Source organism: Pleurodeles waltl, chromosome 2_2 (genome assembly GCF_031143425.1).
Source record: "Pleurodeles waltl isolate 20211129_DDA chromosome 2_2, aPleWal1.hap1.20221129, whole genome shotgun sequence".
In the NCBI taxonomy this organism is placed as follows: domain Eukaryota; kingdom Metazoa; phylum Chordata; class Amphibia; order Caudata; family Salamandridae; genus Pleurodeles; species Pleurodeles waltl.
The window spans coordinates 1040874992-1040895923 of NC_090439.1; positions in this window are offsets into that span (position 1 = coordinate 1040874992).

Consider the following 20932-nt stretch of genomic DNA (forward strand, 5'->3'; position numbering starts at 1 on the left):
TATTTGAAACAGCCCATAGCTACCAGCCACGAAGCTCCCTCAGCAACGACTGCCGCTTCCCACATTCTGAAGTCCCCACATTCCATATTCCAGAAACATCCCCTAGGCAATCCCACAATTCTAGTGCTAACAATAAAACACATACTCACTGCCATTGTACACTGTACATTGAGTCCTGGGACGATCTCTCTGTGTCAGTAATCCGCCACCAGGACACCGCTTGAAGAACTGTAACATCTAAATAGGGTCTGCATGAGGCTGCCAGCCTGATGTCCAGCAAGAGCACTCCTTCGTGGCGGTCATCAGTTCAGCCGCAATACATCTCAATACGGCCGTTGGAACTCCGTTGACTTGACAGAGTACTCAGATCTGCTGCCGCAGCACGACAGCTCTATTATCATCAAGATCTAAATCAGGGCCTTAATCTGAACCACAGGATGGACAGATTTTGGGTACATAGATAGTTGTGTACTGCGACTGCTTCCAAAAGATTAGTTAAAATAAAATATTGGTCTAGCATTGCTGTTGCCCAAAACAGCCATAACTAGGACCTGGAATTCCCAGCGACCCCCATGCCCTCTTCCGACTACATGGAACAGTGTGACGATGAACTGGCCAGTGGTTGAGGACAACACATTACTCAGATTTAAAAAACAAAAATTTGGATATCTAATAATGCGATGAACTCATTCATATTCAAAAAGAGAATGAAAAGGACAATCAATACCAGACAACCCCAAAAAGTAATAAGGTTATGTGATTGAGGGACTCTGACACCATAAAAGCAAGATATCTCATCAGATAAAATATAGTACAGAAAGTGGATAAAGTGGGGAACAGAACTTCAGCGTATGTCGCTATGCTTTACCTCCAACTCAGCCCTCACCTATTTCGTAAAGCACAAACACAGACTACAAGACCGGGGTAGCTCTGCAGGGAACAAAGAGACAGTTATGCTCATCAGAGTTCTCAATAGTATAATCGACTTTGGGGAAGGTAGGAAGGATAGGAGGGTGAAAGGTTCTGTTAAATGAATAATGGATTCTTTACTCCATTCTTCAGTGCTTTAATTTTCCCTGGAAACTTATTCAAGTATTGCAGAGGTTATATAATAAGGAAGAAGCAAAAATTTTAATCAAGTCACATATGGTGGGGAGCATTGCTATCAGTTGTGGAACCCTTCAGGGCTTCCCAATTCCTGCCCTGCTATTTGCACTATTTATCAAGCCTCTTGCTATCGCTCTATGTCAAGATTAGCACATCAAGGCACCTTTTTCTGATGCACCCAAAATAAAATTGTTTGCAGAGGACATGATTCTATATTTAGAAGGTGCGGCACAAAATATTATTTGGGCATTTGATCAATAAATCAATCAATCAATCAGGGATTTGTAAAGCGCACTACTCACCCATGAGGGTCTCAAGGCGCTGAGGAGGGGAGGGGGAGAAGGTGGGGGAAGGTGTTGCTACTGCTCGAACAGCCGGGTCTTGAGAAGTTTCCTGAAGGTAAGGAGGTCTTTGATCTGGCACAGGTGGGTGGGAAGAGTGTTCCACGTTTTGGCAGCGAGGTGTGAAAATGATCCACTGCCAGTTGTAGTTCTGTGGACGCGTGAGACGGTTGTGAGGGCGAGGTCAGCTATTCTGTGATTGGGATGTCTATAGAATGAATCAAATGAAGTCTGAAGCACTTTTGTATAATTGTTCACATCTGGTTGTCCCCCATATATGCACCCTAATTTTTTTTTTTAAATAACACAATTAAGTATCTTGGCATTTTTTATTCACACAAATTTGCTGACTTGTTCCAGTTGAATTACTTGCTGATGCTGGAAAAGATTAATACACTGCTGCAAGAATGGCAAACTTCCATTTACAATAATAGGGCTTGTAGCATTGATAAAAATGATGGTCCTTCCCTTACTTCTTTTTTTGTTCTAGAATGTTATTATCAAGGTGAAGCAGGGCTTTTTTTAAGGAGTCTGATCAGATGTCATGCTATTTTCTTTGGTCAGATAAAAAACCCTGCGCAAAACTTACAACTTTGCAACTGAACACTGAGGACGGTGGTCTGGCTCTACCCCATTTCAGAAAATACTACCAGACGGCCTACTTGGACTGGATGGTCGGGGCATTTATGCCTCTGCGGCTGCAGAATAATTTTTACCTCAATCTAATGCTTCAGGAAAGCTGCGTGAGGCTCCCCCATTTTCTGAAAATCCCCAAGTTACCTAAACATGTTAGGTATAAAGTAATCCACCTGATATAGGCAGCTTCAGGAAATATTTGATTTTCCAAACTTTCATCCTGCTATGCCATTAAACCAGTGTGAGCTATTGGGTGTAGAAATCAGTGTAGGCAAGCCCAAAAGATGGAAGCGGTGGGAGATTATTTGATTTAGTGACTTCCTTTCTTCTGGGGCCGTTAGATCATGGGACCAGCTTACAGCAAACAATTCAGTGATCCCGTCTATACTGCTATATTCCTAACTGCAAATTCGCCACTTTTTACAAGCACTTCCCCTGGCCCCTGATGCCCCCGGCGCTTTGCTTGGAATTTGCTCCCAATACGATCTAACCATGCGGCAACACCAGTTATTTTTTTTATCAATTCTTTAATACAGAAGGCATTGCTTTTGCAATGATGGAAGATTACAGAAGCTTCGTCATATGAGCTTTGGCCCCAGAAATGCGACAAGTTCAACAAAAATAAAATGTTGATGCTCAAAGGTTGGGGGCGTTATTAAAGAATCAGAATATCAGGGAAGGAGGACAGTCTCCGTGAGTGGCAATTGGGGTGGAAAGAAAGGAATGGGGGTTTATATAACGAGTGGAATTACAAATGTTTATGATTTGTTTTATAATTTTTGTGTTACTTTCAATTATGATACTATTTACTCCTACTCACGTCTGTAATATATTAATGGGCAAATTAATAAATAAAAATAAAAAATAAAATGAATAATGGGTTACTTACAGACAATAAATAAGGTGAGTACTGGCAAATATCACCATATATCCATTGGAGAAATGAGAAGTACATGCAAAAGGTTATGTAGGAAACCTGTACAATGGCCGTTGATTATGTTCAAATAAGAGTAACAAGCACAGTCAATAACCAATATGCGGTTTACAAAATAAAAACTTGAATAAAAAACAAGATAAAATTGGTTACAAGCAACATGCTAGTGTAGGAAACTAATTTAGAGCAGGAAGTACACAATTGTTGTGAAAAGCAAGTGCAAGTGCCACATGCAGGCAGAAGTGAAAATTTACACCACCTACATGCACAACTATGACTCATGGCTACAGGTTTACCATTGTGTCAAGATTAACGTCAGTTTAAGAAAGCACTGGCATAACACATGTCAAGGAAAAGTGCTGTGCTATTTAGAAAGAAATGACTTTTATACTTTACATGAGTGGCCTTTAAGTGTGGCCTGTTGCCCAAAGACTTGACTGCTTAATACATACATATGCGATATTCAGGAAATAATGTGTCTACTGTAAACAGCTACAAAATGCTGCTTGTACCACATTGCTAACTTAATATTTTTCTATGTATGTGCCTACATGTGGTTGAAATTCAGGCTATGAAAATATTAAAAAGCTGATTTAAAAGTTTTTTTTTAATAATTATCAAAACTAATTTTAGTGCTGTAGCTAGATGTTTGATAAATACAGCTGAAAGATAGTTATGAAAAACATCAATTTTGTTGCCTAAAACTTTCAATAGCGCCCCCCTCCTGACAGTGAAAGCCTACTCTGCCAGTAGAGCAACAGGACTACAGATAGGCTGTGGCATTAAGTGTGGATCATTTCTCTAGGGCTGTTCCGCATATGGGTGGAGAGAAACAGTGGCCCAATTAGAGAGCACAAGCCAACGTATGGTTTTTGACATAAAGATATTAATTTATTTAGTTAGTTATTTATTTACTGTACTTGTAGAGCACAACACTCAAGCCCAGAGGGATATCACAGTTCTAGATTGCTGCTGTCCCTAACAGACGGTGCCCTGGCCTTAGTCTGGGGAAAGCCAGGTTTTTAGGTACTTTCTAAACCCGATGTGGTCCAAGGTGAGACGGAGGTCCAAAGGCAATAGGTTCCAGTGGGCAACTTCCAAATGAGTGAAAGAGAGAATGCCCATTCAGGCTTTTGTAAAGCATTTGGCTTTGGCTAGAGCCAAGTTTGAAGATCTCAGGTTTCATGTATGTTTATAAAATTCCACTTTGAAGGGTTGAATTGCTGGGCCAGTGTCATGGAGTGCTTTGTGGATATGGCATAGAAGTTGCCTCTTTTATGCATTGTCAGCCAGGGGAGAGTTTTTAGACATGCCAAAGCCTAACTAATCCTATATTTGCTGCAGATGAGTTTGGCAGCAGCATTTTGTATCTTCTTGAGTCTTGTGAAAATCGCGTCTGCCCTGCCCACACATAGGGCATTTCCATAGCCCAACCTACTTGTGATCAGTGCCTTGTCTACCGTTTAACCCCAGTAAACAGGGATCCAATGGAAGATTTCCATAGGAGCTTAAGTAGGCCAAAGCATTTGCCCCAGGTGACATTGACCTGCGCCTGCATTGAAAGGGAGTTATCAATTAACACACCCAAGATTGTTGCAACTTTACTAGGCAGAGCCTAATAGGGATGACCACTAGATAGAGTGCCAGATCTGGTGAGCACCGCCAAAGAGTAAAATGTTTTTATCGGCCTTCAGCTTTAAACAGTGTTCTGTCATCCAATGCGCCACCTCTGAGACACGGTTAATGAGTTTTTTTCTGGTTTCGTGATGTGTCTCACTGATAGAAATAATTGGCTGAGTGTCGTCGATATTTGAGCAAATCTCAAAGTCCCAGTTTCTTCCAGTGTTTGCCAGGGAAGAGATGTAAACGTTGAAAAGTTTCGGGCTCATTGAGGAGCCCTGAGGGACACCACATTCAGATACATGGGGTGGCAATCTAAGTAGGTTCGGCTGAACAGACTGGGTTCTTTTGCTTAGGAAGGATCCAAACTATTTCAGGGCTTTAGAGTGTTGTCCAGTCTTGTAAAGTTTCTTTCACGATATGCTGTGAGTGACGGTATCAAATGCTGCAAAGACGTCAAGTAGAATCAATACCGCAAATTTAGCCCTGATCTACTTCTAATCTGATGTTATCCAAAACAGTAAGAAGAGTGGATTCTGTGTTGTTTTTAACTCTGAAGCCAGCTTTAGATGTACCTAGCAAGTTATTGCTCTCAAGAAAGGAAATTACCTGGCTTTTGACTAATATTTCTAAAACTTTGGATATGTAGGGGAGCAGTTAGGGAGCGATTAAAGATATGTGTCAGATAAGAACTAAGAAAGGGAATAAGGGGGAGAAAATAAGGTGAGGACAAGGGTCATGTGGGGAGCCAGACATGACCTCAATCATCATCTTCTCTACCTGTTCCTGACTAAGAAAAGATGTAGATGACAAAAAACTTTCATCAGACCAGTGAGCCTTCACAGACATTCATGTCAATAACATGCCAAAGACATCATTAATGGCACTGATGCTAACAAAGTGTATACATGGATTACATTTAAGATGTTCTACACTATCCACAAAGTGTACTGAGGAAAAGACCCGAAACACCTACAGAAGCTGGTATCTATTTACACACCTACTAAAAATTAAAAATAAATACATCGAAAATTCAAATTACATGCATGTTTCCATCAACCTGATTACTGGTATGTTGAGCTGTAGATGGTAAAAATACAGTAGTATTTCTACTCCAAAGCATTAAAAGTGGAGAGAAATTGCTCAAACTCAGAACCGTAATTGCCATGTTTGGCTCCCTTCAGTGATCTTGTTAACTATAAAACAAAATCTTTTTTTTTTGCAACCTGTAGAGAAACATATATACAAATTAGGAGACTAAGGGCCGGATGTAGCAAAAAAACAAATTGCGAGTTGCAATTTGCGAGTCCTTCCGACTCGCAAATTGCAACTCACAATTTGGTATGCAGAACGGTGTCTCAGACACCGTCTGCAAGTCGCTATGGGGTCGCAACGACCCACCTCATTAATATTAATGAGGTGGGTCGCAAATTGCGGCCCCATAGCGACTATGGGCACTCGCTAACATGGAGGCCTGCTGTAGTCAGCAGACCTCCATGTTCGTGGCTGCTTATCAATAAAGCAGTTTTTTTTTTTTAAGTGTAGCCCGTTTTCCTTAAAGGAAAACGAGCTGCACTTAAAAAAAAATCCGAAACCTTTAGTTTCGGAATTTTTTCAGGGCAGGCAGTGGTCCGTTGGACCACTGCCTGCCCTGAAAAAATATTTTGTGGTCCATTCACAAAGGGGAAGGGGTCCCATGGGGACCTCTTCCAATTTGCGACTGGGTTACTATCCACTTCAAGTGGATGGTAACTGCGACTCCATTTGCGACCGCATATGCGGTCGCAAATGGAATTGCATACCACTGCGAATCGCAAATAGGAAGGGAACACCCCTTCCTATTTGCGATTCGGAAATGCATTTTGCGAGTCAGTCCCGACTTGCAAAATGCATTTCTACATAGGAAACTCCGGTTTGCGACTCGCAAACGGCAATTTTTGCCGTTTGCGAGTCGCAAACAGTTTCCTACATGTGGCCCTAGATTAGTAATGTTCCACATCATCCTCATATTTTAATGCCAAAGTTCTTTAGCAGTTTTATTATAAGTAGTTTTTCAACTTGCGGGTCTGATGGCGAATTTTAGAAAATACATAAAACGGAGATCCAGATGTCAATTTAGTAGGAACAGGTTTTGTTAGAACTTGGGTTGGTACTTGGAAGAGCCATGCTCCCTGTCCAAGTAGGGACCACAATCCTAGTGGGGGTAAGTCTGATATACAACCTAAATGAACCTCTGGCACAATCTTGTAGCTTGCCACTAAGTAGTCAGGCTTATCTTAAGAGGCAATGTGAAAAGCATTTGTGCAATACTTTGATTACAGTAACACAGTGCAAAACACCACAAAAAGACTCCAAACCAGTTAAACAAAATAGAGAATATTTATCTGAGTAAAAGAATACCAAAACGCCAAAAATCAAATAAGTTGAACTCAAGACATGAATTTGTAAATAATAACCTGTAATGTAGAGCTTTGAAGTCAATAGCACTGAAAGGTTACTTGAGGTCGCACTAGAATGGGGTAGATCCAAACTTCAGACTGACCACGATGGAGTGCAGCCGGTTACAGGACTCATGCAGAGCCTGATAAGAAAGTGCCTTGGACAGAGCAAGCATCAACGTTAATGTGCGATGAAAAGGCAATGTATTGGTTCCGATCCATGCAGTCAGGTAGATGCGTGGTGTTGAGCCTCGCAGTCGGGTCGCACATCAGCGTTGAACTCTATTGAGCTGTGCAGAGATGTCTTTGTATATCGGGAGGGCACTGCGTCGGTTGAACTGGGTACATTTGCCAAGTCAAAATGGCAGTTTAAAACTGCACACACAGGCTCTGCAGTGGCAGGCCTGAGATATGTTTACAGGGCCACTGTAGTGGGTGGCACAATCAGTGCTGCTGGCCCACTAATAACATTTGATTTAGAGTCCCTGAGCATCTATAGAGCACTTACTAGAGACTTACAAGTAAATGAAATATGCCAATTGTGGATAAGCCAATATCACCAAGCTTAGAGTACAGATCACCTGACTTTTAGCACTGGTCAGCAGCGATAAAGTGCCTAGAATCCTAAAGCCAACAAGAACTAATTCAGCAAAAAGTGAAGGGAAAAGGCAAAATGTGTGTGGATCACCCTGCCGAAAGGGCCAGGTCCAAGAGTTTCCTATAGAGAAACCACACTGTTCAAAATATAAGGCATCTCATATTGATATTTATGTGAGTATATAAAAGTGGATTGGACTCCCACTCATTTATGGGTACTGTGTAACCTATGAATCACCTTGGGAAACATCTTATTCAAGATCTGAATCATTCACAATGGCTACAGTAACCAACCCTATTACACGAGCTAAAGGAACTGAGACTAGTAGGTAGGTAAGTCAACAAATAGGAACTCAGACTAGTAGGTTAACTAAGTCTACACCATCATCACTTAAAAAAGCCATCCCTCCCTTAACTGCAGTTATGAACATTTACATGATTATATCAAAACAATCATCATCTGCATTATGTGCTGAACCTCCACTATTCATGATAGAAATTATGCAGCCCAAATTTGGTGGTGGAAATGAAGTAGATACCATTTGAGGCACTCTGATGGAAATTCCATACACTGGCTCAGTATGAATTTTAGTACTTAAGCACCATGCTTGCATAAGCTAGTTGAAGATGTGATAAAACAATGTACAGTTTCCACAGTACTTGGTTAAAATACTGATTTCCAACAATGTGTTGGGTAACAGCTTCAGAAATAATGACTTCCAAGATTGAATTTGGTACTTCAGTGAAGAGAAAATTAGACAAGACAGTCCTTAAAGGGCTTAGGGCCTGATTAAGATCTTGGTGGATGAGTTACTCTGCCACAATGGTGACGGATATCCTGTCTGCTGAAATATAAATCCCATAGGATATAATGGCATTTATATTTCAGCGGATGGAATATCCATCACTGTGGGAGACTGGCTCGCTACATAATGTACAAAAATGATGTGCACCGTGCAGAGCATCTGAGCCACCCCACCTTGGTTTTACAGAGGTAAAGACTAGACCATCTACTGCTCTCATTTTTTGTGTCAGCTTGGTCATGCAGTTAGGCTAATCTTGGAGAAGTGCTAAACATTGGTTGTACTCACAGTATTAATAAATGTGGACACACACTCGAAAGAATAACTCAAGACTAATTTACAAAAGTACTTCAGATGTTTATAAAATCTTTAGGACAAAGATCAATACAGTCAGGTAAGTACTTTTTAAGTTATGATTTTTCAAAATTTAGCAAAAATAGTCTATTTGTGTGTAATTATATACCATATGAATCAACGGGAGAAACCTTTAAAAATGCATTTAAAATCAGGCAATGTGTTTACTAATGTCTACCTATGTTTTTAGGTCGAGGTCATTGAGGGGTCCTGTGGGCCAGCCAGAGAGGTTTAGGCAGTTCCTAGTTCAAGAGGGAGCAGCTGATGAAAGTCTTGGAGCTGGTGCAGGACATGCAAGGGTGATCACTTGGAAATGCACTGAGCAGGCAGACTTCAGGATTCAGAGGTTACAAGGGGTGGAGGACCCTTAGTGCACAGGTTGTTCTCCGGTGCAGGGGCCAGGGAGGTCTGGTGCAGAGCAGATAGGTCAGCCAAGAACTGTTTGCAAAGGTTCCCTTGGAAACAGGAGGCAGGTCACTTGGAGGGTGGAATGCAGGTCAGCAGGGCCACTCTGGGGGTTTTTTGTTCTGTGACCTGAAGTCCCTCGACAGGTGCTTGCTTCTGGTCTTCCAGAGTGGACTTTTCTTCTGGGTGTCTGATGTTAGAAGTTGAGTACCCCTGGCTTTCGCACAGTTCAGCCACTGGAGATCGAGGTGCTGCCAAGCTTGGCAAACTTGCAGGGTTTGTCCTCTGGGTCTGTTGGGTGGAATTTGGTCAGGCTGTTGTGTCTGGTCAATTTGTCAGCAGCTGATCAGTGTACTAGACTTCACTAGTTTCTACTTCTTGGTTGCAGGGAGTGATGCTTTCACTCCGGAGGGAGGTTCATGGCAATTTCTGTTAGAAGTTCAAGGTCCTCTGGAGTTTTGTACAGTCTGTCTGATGTCCATTGAACCCCTCAGTGGTTTTTGCTGAGTCCTGGGTGCAGTAGGCAGGGTTTGGAGCCTTTTTCTTGGTGCCACAGGACTTCAGTTCTCGATCCTAGGGTCTTCTTCTTTTCAGGCCTCCTTGTGTCCTTCAAATCTGATCTGCAGGTCTAGGGAAGTCCACTAAATACTGTACTTAGGGGGCATTTAGAGGAACACCTAGTGGTGGCCATCTACATTATGGTGGCTACACACACTATGTGACCACTTCCTGTGTGCAGATTTCACATCCCTATCCCTAATTGGCTATTTTTCTACCATGCAAGATGGAGGAAAAAGAAATGGAGAAGTCATCTTGCCTGCAACCTCTTGGGGGTGTTGCAGGTTGGGGGTGGCCACTCCTCATGGTCTTTGTGCATTTTCCCGCCGTTGCTCCCACCAAAAAGGTGGGTTTGCAATGGGAGCAGCCATCTGCTGTTAGTGGCAAGGCTGGGGGTCAAGTTTCAAGAGCAGCAAGTCCCTTGAAGCTCGCAGGCAGGGCAGTGACCATTCCTGGGGGAGGAGGTGTAACACCTCTGCCCAGGAAGGGCATTGTTTTCTGGTCCCAGAGAGCAAAGGCCCTCACCCCAGGGATCCAGAATCTTGTCTGGTGGATGGCAGGCTGTTGTGACCAGCCAGCAACCTTGCCAAGGCTAGCTAGTGTTGCAAGAGTCACCTCAAAGGTGGCCCCTGGGTACATTTTGTGATGAATTCAATTCTGGTACCAGTTTGGATTTATTGTTCTACGTTGTTTGATACCAAACAACCCAGGTTTCAGAGTAGCCATCATGTAGCTGTGAAACTCGTACTGATCAGTGTCCAGCACATGCATTTAAAATGGCTGCACTGTACACTTAGGCCCATATTTATAGTTTTTTAGCACAGTATTTGCGTCGTTTTGTGACGCAAAAGTGGCACAAACCTACAAAATACAATTGTATTTTGTAAGTTTGCACAGTTTTTGCATAAAAAAATGATGCAAATGCGGCGCTAAAAAAGTATAAATATGGGCCTTAGTATGTCCCAGGTTTGACAAGGACACAGTAGGGGAATATTGCTCATGCACCTATGACAACACATGCATTATAGTGCACCCTGCCTTAAGCCTGTGAGGCCTGCCAGAGGGGTGGCCTACCTATATCGCATGCAATGTGTAGTGGACAGGTTGCATAGGCTGTGTGCCATGTCATGTTTGCATCTTAGGGTTGCACCAGGACACTCAGCCTGCAATGGTAGTGCTGGGTGCACTTCGATGCATGGTCACTGAGGGTGTCACAATCTGTGCTGCTGCCCTCAGGGGCCTGCCCTTAGTACCCCATGCCCTGGGTACCTAAGTACAATTTACTAGGGACTTATAATGGCAGCTAAAGGTGTTGCCAATTGTGCCAATGCATCACAACAGTTTTGGGAAAGAGATCCAGCCCAGGGATCCTGTTTAACAGAGGCCCTGGGCACTACAGCTTTGAAACCAAATCCAATGCCAGGCAAAAGTGGGGGGCTGACCATGATAAAAGAGGTCCTTTCTCACAGTCACTATTGTGATGGAGTAACTCCTCCACCAAGATGTCAATCAGAACCTTACCATAATTAGCATATATGGCAAGGTCAGACTGAGGTCAGAGGAATCTATTTTAGTGAAAGATGATATACAAAACTAGCACTAGTGTGGGTAATTTTTTAATTGATACTAACAGGTTAGTTAACTGTTTCAAAAGCAAAGTTGCAATCTATGATAAAGCCTAAAGCATAACATAACTTATTAGAAGCCATTGCTTGTGACTTAGATTCCTCTTCCACTTGATGTGGTGCCTATACTAGTAAAGAAGAGACTATTTCTGTGGAATGAACCAGTGTTGTTTCATGGATCATGCACGGTGAGTTCATGCCTCTCAGAAATAAAACAACATTAGATGTGTGTTCAAATATTTAATGATAATAGAATTACCTTCAGTTTAAGACTAAACTTCCAGATGTATTTTTATTGATTGATATTGAAAGGAACCTGTTTGAGGATAATAGCATCCGTAATGAATTTCCTTAGACTCAGGAATTTGCATAGTTGATTCTCTACATGTTTAAAAGCATTGTATCGTATCAATGCTAGCAATGTTTTATTGGAAGGCTCATTCCAACTTGCTATACAGCTCCTGGAGACTGGAGATATTTCCATGCAGAATATAAGGACCTTGGCTCTTATGTCAATCATAAAGCTCTCAAAGCTACACCAATACACTGTCAGCCTGAATCAGGACATGTTTTGGAAGGATGTAATAAGAGACAAAGTTGAATGTTAGTTCTTTGGAGGTAACACTTGAAAACTCCTAGTGGTAATATGCATTTGATTATATTTTTAAAACATACATGTTTTGAGGCAGTGCCCTTGTTTCAACTTTTTGATTTATAAATTGCCAGAATTAATCCTAACTTAATCCACTATATTTTACATCACCAGGAATATTGTACATGCATACCATGAGCCACCAAACCCTTCTGATGTCTTTCAATGTGGAAACCTTACTTCATTACAAAACATAGAAGGACAGAGTGTGAGAAAAGCCATACAAGGATCCCTCCAGAGAGGGACACAAGGGACTCCAGACTGCTTGATTAGGCTATGTCAGTCTTTGACCATGAAATATAGGCTTTGTTGCTAGGCCTTGTCAGTGGTATATAGCTTGGGCCATATGAACAAGAGACCCATGTCTTGGCATACAGTTTGCCACTTATGCAAAATGATGCACAAATGCGCTAACTCAGTTGTGTGTCCAAGAATATAGCATGAGCAAACACCATTCCCTAGCGCCATCCGTGCACCATATTTAAAAAAAGGTGCACAATATCGCTAAGGACTGGCTAGTGTCTGAAAAAAAGACGCTAGCCAGTGCGGAATGGTGTTAGGGAAAATGCCGCTACTGGGCCAAAAGTGACACTACATTGGTTAGCTGCAAATATTTTCCCGCTAGTCAACCTGCCGTAATTTTTGGGCCACTATCGCCATAAAATGACACCTGTAAAAGTATTGCCAGGAGCCATTAGCATCACCCCAATGTCCAACACAGGGGAGAACGGTCCAACACAATCGGTGCCAGCCAGGGGGCCTCCGTTTAAGTGGCCCCCAGTGGCACACAACACACATACAATAACCTTACCTGGGGTGGGCTCACCCCTCCAGTAGTGCCCCTGTGGTGTGGGTGGTGGTGATGCTGGGGGTTGGGGTGGACATTTATGTGCCCATTCCATGGTGTTTCCCCATGGAAATGTGGCTAACAGCACTTAACGCTTGGTCTGACCAGGTGTTAAAGTTTGATGCTAATCAGCCTTAGCATCATTTTCCGGATCCGCCTCCTAGGTTCACGTCATTTTCGCTTTGGGAGATAAATGTGGCGCTAAAGTGCTAGCGTCATTTTTAGAAAGGGAACTCCCACCTTGCATATCATTGTCGCAATTTGGGTTGGTGGGTTGGGTGCTTCCTAAAAATAACGCTAACTCATATATTTTGATGCTTGATAGCGCCGCTTTAGCATAAACAAAATGACAATAAGTTGATGTTAACTTTTCATAAATATGGTCCTTATTCTGTTACGCAAAACACACAAAAAGTGATGGGAGGAATTTATGAAAATAGTCTAACTACTGCCAAGCGCTTGGGGCATCGTTCTGTTAGATGCGTCCAACAACATAAATCAACTCCTTAGCAATGTCAGCAGATATTGGGTATATAAAATGGTTTGAAGGTTTCCCCATAACATAGTGTTTCATCAAATCACAGGACAAGTGTTTTTGAACTGCAGCCACCCATCCATGAATTTACAGCCATCAGAGGAGGGTTTCTGACAGTCGAGACAGAGCACGTTCAGTGGATTTACCTTTATCTTCAAAGAACTAAGTGAGCTCTTTACGTTTGACCTCATGGACCTATGGACCTCAGGTAAACACAACTTCAAGAAATCCAGCTGGTTCTCCCCCGCACTCCAGGACTCCAGGCACACGGCTAGAAAAAGATGGAGAAACTGAAAGTCCTCGCGGCCTTCCAATCCACCATCAAATCCCACCACCACCTCATCAGATCCACTAGTAAAGCTGCCCTGCAGGACCGTATCAGCACCACCACACACAATACCAAAGAGCTCTTCACTTTGATTAAAGAGTATGACAAACCCCAATTGGAAGCTGTAAACATCCCTCCAGCTCAGGACCTCTGCGACAGACTAGCCACAGTCTTCCATCGAAAAATCAAGGACATCTCCAAAAGCTTTGGACCCGTGGACCCTCCAAGCCTAACAACAACCCTCCAGCTCAGATCCTCTGAACCTTCACAGATCCTGCACTGCTAGACCACCTTCACCACGGACGATACCTGCTCCATTATGAGCAGCGTCTACTCCAGAAACCCTACAGATCCCTGTCCCCACCATGTTTCAACAAAGCCAACACCTCCATCGCACCCAAACTCCACCACACTCTCAACTGCTCCATGGAGATGGCTACCTTCCCCAAGGACTGGAAGCATGCCGAGATCCGCCCGCTCCTGATGAAACCCACGGCCAACCCACTGGATCTCAAGAACTACTGCCCCAGCTCTCTGCTGCCTTTCCCAGCCAAGGTCATCGAAAAGGTCATCAACACACAGCTCCATAAACATGATGAGCATAACAACATCCTGGAAATTTCCCAATCAGGCTTCAGGAGCAAACACAGCACAGAGACCACCGTCCTTGCCGCCACAGATGACATCCGCTCGCTCCTCAACAGCGGTCCTCATCCTACTAGACCTATCAGCCACCTTTGTCACAGTCTTCAATCACACCCTCTGCTCCAGACTCCACGCAGCTGGCACCCACAGAAAGGCCCTATAGTGGATACGCTCCTTCCTGACAGGCAGAACACAGAGAGTAAGACTCCCACCATACCTGTCGGAACCTACAAAGATCAGCTGCAGAGTACCCCAGGGCTCCTTTTTGAGCCCCATACTCTTTAACATTTACATGGCCCGCTCGCATCCATCATTAGAAACCACGGACTGGACATCATCTCCTATGCCGACGACACCCAGCTGATCATCTCATTGACCGAAAACCCTACAACTGCCACGAAGAACTTCCACAACGGGATGGAAGCCATCGCCACCTGGATGAAGGAGAGCTGCCTCAGCTCAACTCAGACAAGACCGAGATCCTCATTCTGGGACCCTCCACATCAGCCTGGGACAACTCCTGGTGGCCTGCTACACTCGGCAGCCCCCCACTCCAACAAACCACACATGCAACCTTGGCTTCATCCTGGATTCATCTTTCACCATGACTCGCCAGGTCAACTCTGTCGCATCCTCCTGTTTCCATGCTCCCCGACTTCACCTTCTACTCACCCACCAGACCACTTCACTCTGCTCAACAGACACTAGCCACCATACCCAGCATATGGAAGACCTTGAATGGAAGAAGATCCTTTGCCTACCTAATGACAAAGAGCTAGAATACCTTGCCTCTTTACCTCAGGCAGTCACAATCGTTACCTCAATTCAGGAAGGACCTTAAGACCTGGCTCCTTGACTGAAGCACAGAGGACCGATCCCCCACAGTGTCTTGAGACCCTTGAGATGAGTAGGGCGCTCTAAAAGTTTCTGATTGATTGATTGATGGACTTTTGAACGTAAAGGAAGACAGAGAGTTATTGGGAAAATTTATGTCTTAGAAGACTTGTCTAGGTTACTTGTTTATGATACCAATTAGAGAACTGACGTTCCTACATATATAACGATATTAAAGGTGGGCATATGCAAACAAATGATTCTATCCACGCTTAATATATACTTTTTGAATGTTGTTTGTTTAAAGAGATATCTGCCATTATTTCAAATGCATGTTTATTTAAATGTAGACTCACAATTATGTTGGAGTCACTGACAAATTAGACATGTACTACAAAGTCTTCAAGTCTGCAGATTTTTAAGGTAAATTTACAGCTGTCAATTGCATTTCCCTAATCATGCTCTAGTTACTCATGGTTTGCACAAGAATGTTTTTTGTCATTTTCTTTATCCCACCAGACAGATGGTGTGAGCAAAGGGCCTTTTTAGGTCTCAGCTCGAGACGGCGCGCATGTGCTGTCTCGAACCAAGATATTCTGTATCTACTTTGAGGGCTTAAAGACCGCCCATAGGTTTCTCATTTGCTGCCACCATTGTTGCTCCATTTTGCGTTCTCGCCATTTGCCAAGAGCATGCATATGTCATGCCTCTTCTGGTGTTTAGCCCTCACAAGAGCACTGCCCAAATGCTGTTAAACATACATAGCGGCCATTTTCCATTCATTGTTTCAGGACTACTTTTTATTTTTAATTAAAAATCCTGTGCAGCTGCAGGTACTCCACTTTTATGCACTTGCATTGTGCATTGGTGCCTGCTAGGGTCCTTCAAGCCCCTGCGTGCCGCTGTTGGTGCTTCCAAACTTTGACTGTTTGGAAACTACTAGCACACAGGTTCGTGCGCATGCAGGATGCGAAAAAACTTGTAAGTAGCACCCAAGCTATTTCCGAGCATCTGCAGGAGCCTGGCAGAGCAATGCACAGGTAGGGGCGGAAGGTAGGATCAGGAGGGTGGCTCCATGGAGACTGCTATTGCTAGTGCCTGGGGGGACCATAGATCGTGCGCAGCAACGCTCCCTTTAGTGCCATCCGACTCACCCCTGTGCTCCCTCTCCACGAGCTCCCTTCAATGCGATAAGGAAAATCGCTGCCCCACAATTGTCAGGAAGTGATCTGAGCATGTCCTTGAGGGCTCTAATTGCCAGACACCCAGGTTTTCCTGACACGTAGAAGGGGCCTCAACCAAGAAGAAATGCCTGAAAGAAGAAGCATTGGCAAAGCCAATAGGTCTCAGCACTCTGAGAGCTATAGGCAGTGGCAATGTTAATGCATTTGTGTATATCAATAAAAACAGCCCGAAAGCTGTACACAGATACATTTACATTGCCAACAGCTCTCGTATTGCCAAGACCTATTGGCTGTGCCAGTGCTTGTTTGGGCTGTAGTCGGTATTCTGCAGTCCAGACGGGGAGGCAGGGATCATAAACCTTTCCTTTGTGGAAAAGAACCATCCACTATATTTAGAAATCCATCTACACTGTGAAGGGATCTCTCTGTCCTAAAGGGCAACCACTGCTACTGCAGCTACATTCTCAGCAGTGGAGTTTGCAAAGGGGGTGCTGTCTGGTCGGAACCTAGTATTAGGATTTCCTGAAAATGTATTGACTGTGGAGATATTTTTAAAAGCTTATATTTGCTTCTTGAATGCTTGAAAGCTGAAGCATCAGTTCTCATGTAAAACTAGACTAGACATGGCTTGGAAGTAACATGACCAGTGGGAAGCTCATAGATTGAGAGATTGTGGACCGGGAGAGATGTTGGAAGGCTGCATAAGGAATGTGGCTAGGTCTGTTCAACGGTCCCTTTTGTTGTGTTTTCATTTGATAGGAACTTTCAATTCCCTTTTACAGTATGTCAACTGCACATTTATAGGGCCCTGAACTTTCAAAATGGGATTGAGAAAAATCAAAAACGTTCACTCGTCAGAGCATACACTACCTTAATAATAAAAGGAAACAAATTATACAATTTATCACATTTTGATGGTTTCCACGTGGTGTTTGAGCATGATATGCTAAATCCAGGGCTGGTCCAAGGGTTTCTAAGGCACCAGGCAGAAAAGGAACATACAAAGCCCCTGTAAGATGTGATCTCACAGGAAGGGACATCATAGGAAAGGGCATCAATTGAGCATTGATGTTCTGGAATTGTTAAAGCAGATTTGCAAGAAACTACTTACCTAGTGTGGATATCACTAAAATGGCTAAAATATAAATAATAATTCTAATAAAAATGTATAGATTTTTTAAAGCTGTGTCATGTGGAAATACATAACATTAATCCAACTGGCTGAAAAAGCTAGACACAGGTCTTCCCAAAACGGAGGTGATTGCTATAATGTTCACTAATTGTTTCCAGATCAGGGCATGATTAAAACTACAAGTCGAATTGTCCCAGAACTATACAGTGGCACTTCAAGTGGCTCCCAAGCCCCCCTTTTATGCAAGTGAAGTTCAAGACAAGGCATTTGGATTTCAGCAGGCATCAAGGATCAGCACAATGCTAGATGGGATAAGTGACCTGCAAGAACTGCAGCACACAAAATATAAGAAGAGACTACACAAATGTTATGCAGAGTGGTGTGGCTAACATATTGGCATGCCCACTCCTGCTCACAGAGCACTTACGCATGGCAATGAATTTCAAACTCCATTTTTAAAAGATGCAAAGAACTGAAATAACTTTAAAATATATACAATGATAGCTTAAAGTGAAAACAGTTTGTCAACTGGGACAAAAAGACTACCAAAGCTATAGTGGGAGCCAGTCACTAAAGAGATACATTAAAGCAACATAACAAAAAAGGCCTACTGAAGTAGACGTAATGCAGTTTACAGCTAAATGGAAGGAAATGTAGCAACATGGAATAGGTAAGTTGGTGGGGGGTGACTTGCAGAGTAATGCTAAAGTATTTCCAGAGACTTACAGTTTCAAAATAATTAAATCAAGTCCTTAATATCTGAAAAGATACTTGGCAAATCTAAAGCGACAGAACCATGCCCTTGATGCATATTTAGCCTTAGAAGTAATAACAAAATTGTGCCTGCCTTCAGGTAAACCCATGAGATCTTGGTTAAAGAGATAATTGAATGCAAGACTCTTTCCATTATCCACAAGTCAATCAAGGCACTTCCTAGATTCTTAACCACACACTTTTGGTCTTCCAGCCTCCAATAAAAGATCTCTCTTCATGAACCTGCTGGCTACCTACTTGCATAGGCTCAGTGTGAGACAACAGGGCTGACTGCAGAGGCCCCCTACATTTTTGCCCCCATTTTTTCACTTTTTGCTGGTGTTATCCTGACTCTGATGCTAACCAGTCCCATGGCCTGTGCGTTGTGTAAAATGCGTAGGCAAATTAGGCTAATTATAATTGGCTATGTCAACCTACCTATACGTTCCTAGTATATGGTAGGGCATGTAGGTTTAGGGACCCCAGCATAGGTAGTGCACCCATAGGTACACTGCTGAGGTGCCCAGGGTCATTTTAAAGGTAGGCCTGCATTGCTGGCTGTTTTTAAATTAAAGTTATATACAAATTTGATTTTGGAATTTAAAGTACTTCCAAAGTCTTAAACTACCTTTTCTTTTACATAGGTGTGCCCTATGTGCCCCTAGGGTTGGGTGCCATGTAACTATAAGCAGGGACCTTATAAAAATAGTTGTAGACGCCCTGGTGAGGTAAAATAGCTAAATTCATTTTTCCCTCACTGTAGTGAATGGCCTCCATAGGGTAAAATGGGGAGACTTTGTTTTAAATAACAAAGTCCCCTTAAGTGTCAGATACCTTGAGTTTGGTATCAGATTAACTGTTATAATAAATCCCCCAACTTACCATTGTTGGATTTAGTATAACTAATTCAGGTAAAGAGTTTTAAAACTCTGCCTGAAAGTTGTCAATTTCAGCTCTGTAGTGCCCTTCTCTGATTGGCCATCCTCTTGCAGCCTGGCCGAGCTGCCTTGATGAGGTGTGAAGTGGCCTGGGTTGAACACAAAGGATGTGCCTAGGGGAGGAGCTCTGACTCAGGAGATGGGGAAGCACGAACGGGGGAGGGCAGCCAAACTGGTCTTCAAAGGCAGGGAAGGACATTTGGAGCAGCCCAGCACCTCCCTCATATCCTGCAACCCCAGACAATTAGGTGCCCTCTTGATTAGATTAGGAGAGGGAAGGAGAGGGGTATATTTAGGATTTTTAGCCACACCAGTGGGTGGGCTCAGCCACATTTAACCTGCAAAAGTCACTTTCAGCCATGTTGGATTTTTGCGTAATGTTGCTCCCTGGGATTGAAATTTGCCACACTTCCCAGGAAGTGGGCATGAAAGGGGGAGCAAGCCTGCCTCTGATTGGATACCAAGGATAGCAAGGCTAAATATGGCAGAGCTGCCCCAACACCTCAGATCCCTACAAGGAACAAGACAAAGAAGAAGAAGGACTGCCCTGCTGGACCCCTGACCTGCACCTGCACATTGCACTCTGAAGGACTGCACCAGCTGCACACATGGGCTTTGCCACTAAAAATACTTTGCCTGTCTTCTACTGCTTTAGGAAGGGATTCCCTGTTTGCTAAAGGTACAAAGGAGCTGCCAGAGTACCCTGCATCAAGTCCTGCAAGCAGAGCCCAGCTAACCAGTGTCCAGTGGCCATTTGAGGATTCTGACAAGGTGCATTCGGGGAATTGTAGTTCTAACTCCCAAGTAGCAACTCAGAGTTTCTGGAATGTTGGATCAATTTGTGGACACTTCAAGGACCCAAAAAGGATCTCTGGAAGAAGATCAAGAAGTTTGGAGACGTTTGCAGCAACTCCATAAGTTAAAGAGGTGCATTGTGGGAGTTGTAGTCTCAGACCCCAAGAGGCAAACTAGAGCCTCCGAACCCTTGGCTGGTGCTGTGGACCACTTTCCTGAATCAAGAAACACTTCTGAAAGTAAGTGTGACAATGTTATCTGGTGGTGGCCTGAATTCTGGACATTGCCCCTTTCCAGTGTGACCTTTTTTAACCCTTTGAGCGCTAGTTGCTTCTATGCACTAGAAAACATTAATTCTTTAAAAATTAATATCTCCGGTTCCCCTTATCTGATTTTAATCATTTTGGTGTCATTTAAAATGATATATTATCTGTTTTTATAAATTGGTGTTAGATTTTTTATTCTGTTTTATAATTTACCTATTTACTGTTATGTGATTTTTTTAAATGCTTTACACACTTGTCTCCTAAGTTAAGCCTTGTCACTTGATGCCAAGCTACCAAGGGTTGAGCTGGGTTTAATTTATTGATACCTAACTGGACCTAAGTGGGGTTAGTGGCCTATTGCGCTTGGTGTAGGTACTTACCAGCCCTTACTAATAATCCACTTTTCAACACTCAGTGATTGGCAGATCACTCAGTGTGCAATAATGTACTTAACAGAATGCCCCCGCTTCTCAGCTGATCTCCTCCCTAGAGCCCCCATCTCCTTACAGTGCTCCTTTGTTCCCCTCACCTCCCAGAGTATCCCTATTCTAACTGTGTTCCTGAAAACATTCACTTCCCTAGGCCTCGCTGTCACTTCTTATACA